Raw genomic sequence first — 12,042 nt, 5'->3', positions numbered from 1 at the left:
TTCGGTGCCTCTCAAATTGTTATCTGAGTTGCCCCAGATTATGAGGTGGACATTTGCATCACTTTCCGATTATGAGATTGCTACTCACTCAGGTACTTCCAGCCGAATTTCGGCAGCTTTCGCCGTTTGAGACGTTCATCCACAGTAGTACTTACCCATGAAATATTTCTGTCCCGGCAACTGCTTGATGTCCGCTTTAATGTTGGTCTCGGTGACGCACCACCGGTATTTCGTTAGAATCGTTATGAAGAGTTTAAGGTCGCGCGCTTTGGCAACGCTTTACTGGTATTTGGCCCGATTTGGGAAGTTCTGCTTTTTATACGTTGTCAATTAGGTTCTTTTCTGGGCCCACTAAACGAGACTTTGCGAAACATCTAGTTTTCTGGACAAGTCCCGTGTTCCGCTTGATATGAGTAATCAATGCTCTGTCGGTTTTTTACGCGTTGTTTCTGGTTTTCGTTCAGCTTGTGGCTTACTGTCATCCGTTGCAGGAACCTTGGGAGGGCCTTTGAGGTGATCGAATGATGTATCTATCGGTTTACCTATGTCGCGGTGCATCAACCCAGAATTTTGCATAGGGGTAAAAAAACCTTTGCTTGTCTTCCATCTCGACCGGATTTTCTCTGACAATTACTAAATTTAGCGGATGTAAACAATACATTCTAAAGAGAAATTGGGCAATTTTTTCAAATATGAGATAAGTTACGCAATCGGCTGATAGATGATTCCAAAAGGGTTGTATCATAACCCATTGCTGCCACAGTATGATACAACCCTTTTGAAATCATCAGCAAGTGATGGTTCAATATGCGGCAAATATGCCGAACAAAAGACGTATTTCTTGTTTATGTTGTCAACAGTCCGTGAGACCACAAATAGCGCACGTTGTGAGGTGAGGTCGGATATAAGACATACGTCAATAGCACTATTCGCAAGCATACATGCACGAGGCATTTCACGTGGTTTTGTCATGCCATTTTTCTTGAAAGCTACGAAGACGGTGTTAACAACATAGAAGTTTCCTTTATAGAAATACTGTTCTTGAACTAAAGCTATGGAAGCTATTCCTACCTGCACAAGGCGGGATAGATTCATAGTTGCTGTACGATTATGCTGAAGATTAATTGGTGCTACTCTAACCATACTCGATTACAGCACTACACATTTCATCATTAGAACTTGTTCTACAGCAACTAGAAGATACCAAACAGAAATGCGTATTAGGGACATGACCATCATTCGAATACCACGATTTTCGAATAAACAAACGTCCACTGTGTCAGAGAATCGCGTAACACAGCAAGACCCACGACACTCCTTGCGCGACTGGCATATTTTAGTCCTGTCAGCCATTCAGTTCTCGGCACGGAGAAACACCTTGACTTGAGGACTCCTGTTTTCAGTCGCCCCTTACGACATGGGAACAGGAACCCAGTGGATCAATTCTTGGTTGAGATGCTTCAACCCGCCGGATGCCACATGTCCTCTAGGCTGGTTTTGTCCGGAGGAAGATAACATACTGTTACACTGAAACCTCCATTTACGAACTCTTTTTTTACGTAATATTCGATTTACGTAACTTTTTTACGAACTAAATTCGAAATAACAAACTCTTTTTGGAAAGTTTGAGTTCGTACATTACAGCATGAAGTTATATACTTATGTATTCTTAGTTAATTGTTACTAATATAAGTTGGGTATTTTCGGAATGGGGTTGACAAGTGCATGACGGAAATCGATGTCTTGAGCCATTTTGGAATCCAAGATGGCGACTTCCGGTTTAGATAAATTTTCTACAATCTCAACAATATGGGTATTTTAGGAATGCTGTTGACAAGTGCATGACGGAAATCGATGTCTTGAGCCATTTTGAAATCCAAGATGGCGACTTCCGGTTTAGATAAATTCTCTATAACCACAACAATATGGGTATTTTCGGAATGGGGTTGACGAGTGCATGACGGAAATCGATGTCTTGAGCCATTTTGGAATCCAAGATGGTGACTTCTGGTTTAGATAAATTCTCTATAACCTCAGCAATATGGGTATTTTAGGAATGGGGTTGACGAGTGCATGACGGAAATCGATGTATTGAATTATTTTGGAATCCAATTATCTATAACCTTAACAATATGGGTATTTTCGGGATAGGGTTAACGAGTGCATGACGGAAATTGAACCCATATTGTTCGTGATCAAGAATAATGCTCAACCGGCAATTGTCATATTGAACTTGGAAAAATTTCCAATTATCCATTTTCAGCATCTACTTGTCAAGCCCGTTCCAAAAATACACATATTGTTAGGGTTATCGAGAATATTGCTCAACCAACGAATATTAATAAGAATGTGAAGCAAACTTTTTTTTACGAACTAAATCCCAAATAACGAACACTTTTTTTACGAACTAATTCAATTTATGAACCCTCGGTTTGGTTCGTAAATGGAGGTTTCAGTGTATCGACCTCCTAGTAGACTTCAGTCAAAAATTGTTTTTAGAACTCTACAACTTTATAGAACATCCAACTGCTCTATCTCTTACCGTTGCACAGATAGGAGATTTGAATTGCTTGACTACCGCCACCATGCGGGAAAATTCCGAAACTTTCAGGTGAAAACTGAACCCCTACAACATTGTGGAACATCATAACTTTCTATCTTTCTTTGTTGTAGAGATATGATTTTTTCTGACTTTGCCCTACCATTACATGTGGTTCACATACATGCAATAAGTGGAATACGCCCTTTGCGAATGTTAAGCAGCAGTATCCAACTTCGAACGATTATCCTGCAGCCTTCCACAAACTTGTTCGGCATATCTTCAAAAGCTTAACTTCTTTCTAGGTCCGTGTTAGGATGTTCACAACGACCTTTAGCGGCAACTTTATTAACTGCGAGTGTTTCCCATACATTTTGGCCAAAAATTCCTATACAAACTTTAAGCTCGTTGGAGGAAAGGCTAGGGTTAACCGATTACGCTCAGTCTATTTGCAACCATCAAACACATCGGTCACGATACTCAGTGTGCTCCAGCTTCTATCTGAGCCAGTGCAAAGCGAACGAAAAAAACAGTTACTTGTGCGCATTGTCTGAAGAACAAAGAATACCGTTAATTTTATTCTTGCGTGATCTATCAATATGACTGAGTCTCATCAACAAAACGTGATTATTCGGCCTAACACAGTGGCCATTGACTTCAGGTCTTTTCGCATAAGACCAAGTATTCGTGATGTAGAACATCTGCTGAAGGTAGAAATGCGGCTTCGGTTTTCGGAAGTCATCTCCATACAGCTTGAGCACGTCAGGCATGCGGTGCTGATAACCTTCAACAAATTCGCCCAGGCGAAAAAATTCATTTCGCAGAACAATTTAAAACACGTGCTTGTTTGTGACAACGCTGAAATCAAGATCCCTATATACATGGATAATGGAAATCTAGAAGTTAAATTACACGATTTATCTCCACTTACTTGCAAAGTGGCAATTAAAAGATTTATTTTAAAGAAACTACTTCCCAGGTATTTCAAATGGTGTCTTTGTGGTGAGAATGCGGGTAGACCATCCCATTCCCTCTTACCTTATCCTGCAGTACAAAACAGAAGGGGGTGATACCATTACACAGCGAACGCTTTGTACATATCAAGGACAAACTAAAACGTGCCAATTCTGTAAAAAAAAACGGCGCACTACGGACAACCCTGCCCAGAAACTGCTAAGGAAAGCTCAGTTGCAGAAAAAAATGCCAACACCCAAGCCCCAATATCTTTACCTGAACCACAATCGGTTACCAAATGTGTGGCTGCAGTTAAGGCAATAATGACAACTGCAAACGTAAGTAAGTAATTCGAACGTAACAACTAATACCACCAGTGAAGAAGCTACTACCAAGGATGGAGTGTTCACATTCGTGACCAACAAGGGCAAGAAGCCAGGAAGAACATCTAATCGCGAGTATCAAGGCAGTAATCAAGATGATGATACGGACGTAAACGACATCGAGAGAGACGTGGATAACCCTGAAGTTGACGAAAAAAGGAACATCTTCCCGACGCGAAAAAAGATCTCCGCTCGCAATAGCAAGTTGCGCGCACGGGATCTTACGGGCTCAAAATAAAATGTATTGTAATTTTTATTTTTTTACATATTGTAAATATATAAAAGACCCATGGCTCCTCTAAGCTAACGCATTGAGCCGTGTCAAATAAACGAATTAAAAAAAACCGATTACGCTCAAATTTGGACAGTGTCATTTTTTCATGACTTAAAATGACACGCACTGGGGTTGTAGGTTGCAAATTTTTTTTTCATGTTCATTTTTATCACCCTAATGCCCATAGTGGTTTGTCAAGGTTTCAGGCGAAGGAACCTGGTCAACTTCAAACCTACAAAGAGGTTATGAACTGTATAGTACGTCAACCGATTGACCAAATAATCTATTCACACTCATAAGGCATGATTATTAGAAAACTATCAGGATTTTTTCAATTTGGTCGACAGGACGATTTGGAAGGTTTGAACGATTTGCCACCGATGATGACAAGTTACCATGTGATTCCACATATTAATTAATGCAACAAAACTTCCAACATCATCACCTCATTTCAATTTATCAGCCAAGTCTTCCATTAGCCTTTAAGATGGACCAAACATTATTTGTTGTAGTACATGTATAAGTTCAATTTTGCATGCATTTTATGGAAGTCGTCATTCTAATATCTACTTCCGCCACCCAACAATACATTTTATGACGCCACATTGTCTCAGTGGCAGCTCAAGTTTTATAGTGCACTCAAAAGGTTAGAGGTAGGAGAAAGAGGGTAACAGTGGAACTATGAAAACGTATTGTTTTCATAGTTCCACTATTACCCTCTTTCCCCTACATGATAAAACCCATATATCAGAGCGTGCCATGCCTAAACTACTGGTATAGCAGACCGACCAATAATGATATACTGGTATGGAAACTGTCTTTATTTTAAAACCGAATGTTTCATATTTCAGAAGATGTATAACTGTAATTTTTTCCTGCGTCTAGCGTCACTTGTACAGTACAGGCTCCCAAAATACTTATTCGCAGTAAATGGAGTGGTTTGTAAATGTAGCCGGGCATCCCATATATCAAGTACGCTGAGTACAGTTAGAGTTCAGAAACTCTAACGAAACAATCTTTTAGCATCTGCGGTTACTTTTTTAAGGAACCATTAACACAACTTCCGGTGGGTTTATAACCAACATTCATGTGAGGAGATTTGCAGTTTTCAGTTGCATGAAAACTATCCACGGATGAAGATCTTCGCCGCTAAGTGGCTACATCTTCAACTGAACAGCACTGAGAGAAAGTTGTTATTGATCTTCCCCCAGCATTATAGTTACTTGTCCCCGACTACATCTTGAATATCACCGCATCCCCCCTTCTAAAACAATTTAAACAATTTATCGAATCGATTCCACAATATTTACATTTTACAATCGGACAGTTCACTTAGCAGCAAATCATTGTATAAATTCCAGGTATTTATTTATTTTAGAACCCAGTGGGGAAAACAAAAGATGAAAATACTACCCAAAGCACTCCCGGCAAAACAACAACGGTAAGACTCAGGTTGGAAAATAGTTGTACAAACAAAGACGCTAGGTACAGGTACGATTTAATCGGTACAAGTTACCCGGTAGCGCAAGGCAAAGACCTAGCAATTTAAATGATATATAGTCGTACAGGTGGGCAATGGCAACGGAAAGATCGGTTTGCTAAATCTGTTCAATATCCGACCCAGTACGAACCGATGGTGAATTTTTTCATTGCATTGTCGTCTAGCCGTTGCTGTTAGGATTATTTATACCATATACACATAAACATTATAGCTATAATCAATTAATCACACAATTTAAGAAAAGGTTTGAAATATATGTCTTTTGCCTTCCTTGATCGTTCGCTGGTATTTTGTGAACAGGTTCCAAGTAATAATTCACATCGCACATAAATACTACTATTATGCTTCGGCGATTATCAGATTTAGAGGTTAATTTTAAGCGAAATTTTGGCTGCATTGTTTTGAACTCGCTCACCTCGGGTTGCTTTTTTTTTTTCAAAAGGCAGATCCTTCGTAGCAGGCTACTCGTGAAGCCAGCCAGAAACAAGCATGTTCTCACATACTTACTATATGGACCCGTACTGATGTGGTTGCTGTGGTTTCATTGCCTGCAGGGATATGTTTATCGATCCAGCGAGAATGTTGAACATTCCCGGTGTTTAAAAGATGTTTCAAGCATTTCGCTCATTTATATGTCGGATGTTTTCTGCCGAAAGCACTAAAGGTTGCTATGATTTACTTTAAACATTTTAGCTGACGCAGGATAACTGTTTGTCCCTCTTATGATCCTACCCATTGAAACAGATTAGATAGAATGTGGTTTTTTATCTCCACTCATTGCATTGGCTTGAACGGTCGTATGAAAAGAGGGGAGCTTACTTCGATTTTTTTCCTTTTTTCAAACCCAAGTAAATAAAATTATGAGTTATACTGTTTTATACCAGCCAAGTGTATAATATTGTTTCGTTAAGTCTGTTCCACTTATAATCCGGTCACTCAAAACCAGGTCTTTCTCGGGAATGATTAGACGTACGAAAAATGTAATTAAGTCAAAATAAAAGAGTTTTATTGTACTTTTATGAACAACATTACAAAATTACTCCGACGGCCTTCGAATGAACTCATGGACTTACTTTGGAATTCCCTCCATCAATTTCAGCAGCATTTTTATCAAGATCGTACCATTTGTGCAGCGTAGTTAGTTGCTTTTGCAATATTTTTTTCGGATAGACGGCACTGCCCAAAATTTTTCGATCGGGTGACACTACAGGTAGCTGCGAATATTGAAGCTTTTGTTGATGAAATCCTCCTTATTGTAACGATACTACTGTAGCATCTCCTGGATCTAGTGATTGCCTACCAAATCTGGCCAGAGCTTTGCCAAATTTTTGTGAGCCTTAATGAAAGATAAAATACATTTGTCCAGGTATTCTCGCCTATACAGCTTCGAGTCCACAGTTTTGTTGGTGATGGAAAACTTGGGTTTGAGTTCGTAACTGTAAATTCCTTGACAAATCATCAGCTTCCCGGCTAATTTATTGAAGGAAGCAAATTGGAATTTTCTGAGGAAATCTCTTTGTGCTGCGGCTAGTTAAAACATCTGTACGCGGGAACATGTCTGTAATTCATCTTAACATAGGTTTCGGCGTCCTTGAAAAGGCATCCTCTGTACTTCATCAGAACCTGGTCCTACAACTTCCGGGTGCGTGTTCTAGCCACTGGATTCTGCTTCATCGTCCTATTCGTTTGTTTGGAGTAACGGTAACTTTCTCGCAGACGGATCCTTCGGGCGGTACTACGACTGGCACCGTATTTTAGCGAAATATCGATACGAGAGAAGTGGGTTTCCCTTTTTTACCAGTTAGTTTATTTGGTGCCAATTTCTTCATTTTTACATTTTAAATACCTTAAAACTAGAAAATTACAATTTTGAAATATTTTTTGATCAAATATCTCAAGTTTTTGGTTTTTGACGCAAGTGCCATTACATTACGTAAGGCTTTTTGGTGGTACCCAACGGGGAAACCCGATTGAAATGGTAAGTTAAGCGAAAGCAATTATGTGAAAAAAAAATCCCGCCAGAGGCAGGATTCGAACCTACAACCCTTGGGACTCGGCCAAATATGCAAACCCTTATTCTATCCCTGGGATATTATGACGTCCCAGAAAGATCATATGATTATACGCATTGGCGACGGTGATCGTACCGTGCCTCTAAAGCGAGATCACACACAATCGGAGCTAACATATGGCTACCGCTCTCCTTTTGCTGTATATTTTTTCTAAATATGCTGTGCAAGTGCGAGTTATTAATTTTGTGCACTTTGTTTATGTACGAAGATCCGAAATTCTGGTAAAAGCACCTAGACCGCCCTGTCAATAACCGTCTGCCGGCCCGATAATTATATCCCATGCATTTCAAAATTATTCGAAAAGCTTGTAAATTAAAACATTTTTCAGCAAATCGAAAACTTATATAACAAGCATACAGCATGACTTCCTTAAAGATCTTCACTTTGAATGAAATGGACAATAGCAACTATATGAAAACCCTTTGTACCGACGTTAGTAGAGCATTCGATTGTTTTGATATAATATTACTCCTAAGCATATAAGAAATTACACTTTCCGGCCTAATCCGACACGTCTAATTACTGTAATCTATGCGTAATCTAAGATTCCAATCACACATTTGTGGTGCATTGCATTAAAAACAAAAAAAATTCAACGAATTCAGTATTTTTATTAAATGTTTATTCTTTAAAAAAACGTTAATGAATATTGCAGAAGGGGCCCTGGTCAGCCGTACGACCCAACTTAGTCGCGATGCTCTCACAATAGCGCATGGACGGCACTGACGTACAATTCCGGATACTGGTGGTCAACTGCTTCGCATCCTTAGCCCGCCAGTTATTTTTGTACACTAGGGTATTGAGGGAACTGAAAAAAATTCTCAATGGGACGGCACTGGGGTAAGTTGGTGTGGTTCGTTTCTTTCGGCTCGTACGGTATCTTTTTGCCCAAGATACTCCAGCGTCTTCTTGGCGTAATGGAAAGATGCCTTGTCCGGCTAGAAGATGTACTTCCCATTCGCATGATGGTTCTTTAAGAACGGCAGAAGAATTTTTTCTAGACACTCCCTCTGGTACACTTGTTGATTGATGGCCAGACCGCTCGGCTTGAACCACGGCTTTGAAATCCCTCTGTCCGATATGGCGATGTACAGCATAACTTTTTTTTTTCAAATTTATGCTTAAACTTATATTTTACTTCGGGGTGTGGCCGACTTGTAGCTGTCATTTCCTGAAATGCGGGTCTTCGAGAGCGTCGAGAGCGAGTAACTTTCGTTGTCCAGCAAGAACGACGTCCCGCGGCCATCCATCGGCACTGCGACTTCACGATCGCTATCTGCTCGTCCGTGTACTCGGGAGACCGAGTTTTCTTCCGACAGATGATGTCGTCCATCTTGAGGGTTCGGTGAATCAAAGCATGGGAGTAGTGATATTTTCGGCCGGCGTCACGCAAACTCGTTCCGTCCTTGTTGTCGAACAGCTTTTTCAACGCTTCCTTTTTCTTCTTCGCCATTATCTTCGCCGGACGAGCGCTACTGGCCATCCACTCCACGCTCAGTGATGCCAGGATCCGTCAAACTGTACATACTAACGGGCACGTTTTCGTCTCGAAAGTGGTCTACCGTAAACTTTTTTCCACGATGACTATGTGTTTCGTAAAACCCTACAACACGCTCGCGGAGTGCTTACTGTTTCGACGCCATCTTCGATTGAACTGACAGTACCCGAGCGAAAAGGAACATGCCAGAGAAAGAGAAGAAAAAATTTACGCTCTTTACTTTAATTACAGAAAGGTATTGAAATCATTCTAATTTTTTATTGAATAATCGGTACAAACTTCATGTTGCCACATTCACATAGTTTGACCAGAGTAGGCGACTTTCTGCTTGTAATAGTCACTCATTCTTTTCGACATAGTAGGTTGCTATTTTGCTTCTACTGTACAGACATAGCGACACACGGATTGATCTATTTGCTGGTAACGGTGAAGCAGCTTTTAGCTTTTGTTGTAAGTAAAATGAGAAGGTAGCAGATGCAGATCGAAATTCTTTTTTAAAATTGTTAAATCAAAAACAGTTCCAATTTACATAAGTTACATATTGAATCCAAGAAAACTGTTTTTAATGGTATATTTTATACAGGTTTTGTTAATAAACAATGTGATATGTCTACGTAACCATTTTAAGCGGATCAACCGAAAATGGGACGTTTCATCAGACACCCATGGTAGATTGATATGCGCGAATGCTGCAAAAAACACTGCGTCGCGAAAAAAATTGTGCCACAAGCAGCTAAGAAAAGTCCGCCTACTACTACCGTAAACAGCACACCGTTATCTAACGCGAAACCACAAAAGGCTACATAACCAATAGCTACGGATCTGACACGTACAAATATTCACTCAACAACAATCGTGACCAATGTCTTCAAGCCAACAACCGGCACCACCAATAAAGAAGCAAACGTAGAAGAGAACGGATGCGGTTGTCCATGCACTCGCATTTTTGTTTGACGATCTATTTCTTTCTTCGAAAATCGAAAATACTTTGAATTGGCTTCTTAATATTTTGTAGTGTATTCCGTCGATTCAAGCTGTAATGAGTACATATATGCCGATAGGTTGTGTGCAATGTCGTATACAAATGGCATTGATATATTAAGTTTAGTGTATATTGCATGTTGAATAAATGATGTATATTGAATAAACAATTTCAAAATAAATTGATTCAAGATTTGGTCGAGTATTAATTCGACACAAATCTTCAATTGGGATTACCGCATACTACGCTCCCATATAGGATAGGACTTGGCATAATGATATAAGCAAAAGAGTTCCTAGCATTCGTCTACCAATGAGACTGCTACCGACGCACCCGTGGATACGATGAAGATTTGCTACCGATTGAGGCCACTGACCCTTACGCAATGTGCCAGGGGAAAGACTCTTTTTCGCTCTGTCATGTGGGAGGGAAGCGGCTTGGTATGATTAAAACTGTCCGTTAGAAAAAGATGACCCTTGCTGCAATTTGGGGTTTCGTGCATTTGAACACGATTTTGAAGAACTTCGCTAAGCAAGTTCCGGTACGAAGACTACCAAATGCCCGGTTAGTCTGAGGATTCCAAATGCTAGATTTCTCACTTTGGTCTGACTAGTGGAAGAGGCAGGAGCTGTCCGTTTCTAAAATTCGCGTCGTGGTGTGTTTAAAAAGGTAGCAACGTGACATGAAGATTCCTTAACAGTTTGCTAAAACGTTACGTTTCCTTTCCCAAACAGCTAGGTAGAATCCCATTCAGTGGTATTCAGTGTAGGCAGTGTCGTGTGCGTATTTGTGAGACTAAAGGTAAGCCTCGGGTTCTCGTCCTACGTGCAAAGTTCTTATTTTTCGGCATGTGTGCGATACTATTTTTCTACAGATTCGTAACGGTCAAACGCCCAACACACCACACCATACCGCTAGCGACAGCTTCTGACCCCATCGTCAGCGCTCAGAGTTTCCCGGCGGTACACGTGGCCGGAAGAGGGTCGCTGACGTCATCAACGCGCCCTGGGCAGGGCAGACCAGCCGACACGCTACGATCGGCAACCAACATCTACGTTTTCGGTTGCGACCGGAATTTGCGGCGTCCATACCACGTCGAGCGAATCTGGGGTGACGACTTCGGCACAGGTTCCAGGCAGACAGACAGCAGAAAAACAGCTCCGTCGTCACCCGCAGAATGCAGTAAGCAACAAGTAAAAGGTCGTGAGTAAAATAAATGCACGTTTTCCGTTTGTGATTGTCCATGCGCATGTGACCAAAACAGGGCCGCTACCCTAAGTAAAAAGCGAGCCTTTCGTAGTACCGGCCGCTTGCATACAGCAGGCCGAGAAAAAGCACACAAAGAGAACACACGAGGCACGAAAATAGACGCCACACAGTGATCACAATAATATGTAGGAGATATAGAATGGGAAAGGGAAAGGAAAAGAGAGGAGACTAGGCCTAGATGAATGAGCAAAGCATGTGTTAGTGTAGGAACGAAAAATAAAAATTGCAAAAGCTCAAAATAAACTTTGTTAGAAGCAATACAAATGTGTCCCGGAATGAAGCTTTCTCCGTTTTAGATGCACCCAGAATGCATTAGATTTGCCTTGCGTGAAACAGTCTCGTCTTAGTTTATTGTGCTGGTTTTTTCATGTCGGTTTTCGTTTAATTAATTTTTTTTGTAGTTTGCTGTTTACTGGAGAGGTTGACTCCGAGAACAACCGGGACAAATCCCAATTCTTTCATTTTGTCAGTCTGTGGTGGGATTTGTAGACTTTGCCAGTGATGAGAAAACCCGTGGCGACGGACATTGTGTTTGAAGCTACGGACATCCTGACTGCAGTTTAGGTCTTT

At 40.7% G+C, this 12,042-nt stretch overlaps 2 protein-coding genes and 1 long non-coding RNA gene across 7 annotated transcripts in view; 2 read left to right on the top strand and 1 right to left on the bottom strand.

The window, feature by feature from the left end:
* The window catches only part of LOC131689068 (uncharacterized), a 492,270-nt gene that overhangs the window by 444,269 nt on the left and 35,959 nt on the right, over positions 1-12,042 (bottom strand). The gene's annotated exons all lie outside the window — the stretch shown is intronic.
* On the top strand, positions 10,813-11,165 carry LOC131689072 (uncharacterized). Its single transcript, XR_009305345.1, has 3 exons — positions 10,813-10,872; positions 10,938-11,004; positions 11,078-11,165. It is a non-coding gene; the product is annotated as an uncharacterized LOC131689072 (long non-coding RNA).
* The window catches only part of LOC131689069 (uncharacterized), a 59,601-nt gene continuing 58,936 nt past the window's right edge, over positions 11,378-12,042 (top strand). The window contains exon 1 of one of the 2 annotated variants that reach the window (XM_058973860.1): positions 11,378-11,396. The gene's annotated coding sequence lies outside the window, so the exon portion shown is untranslated. Of the gene's footprint in view, positions 11,404-12,042 lie in introns of both variants that reach the window. The other variant, XM_058973857.1, reaches the window with a different exon arrangement.

Source organism: Topomyia yanbarensis, chromosome 3 (genome assembly GCF_030247195.1).
Source record: "Topomyia yanbarensis strain Yona2022 chromosome 3, ASM3024719v1, whole genome shotgun sequence".
Taxonomy (NCBI): Eukaryota; Metazoa; Arthropoda; class Insecta; order Diptera; family Culicidae; genus Topomyia; species Topomyia yanbarensis.
Note: the sequence above shows the minus strand (reverse complement) of the source record. Positions and strands in the feature narration are given on the sequence as shown.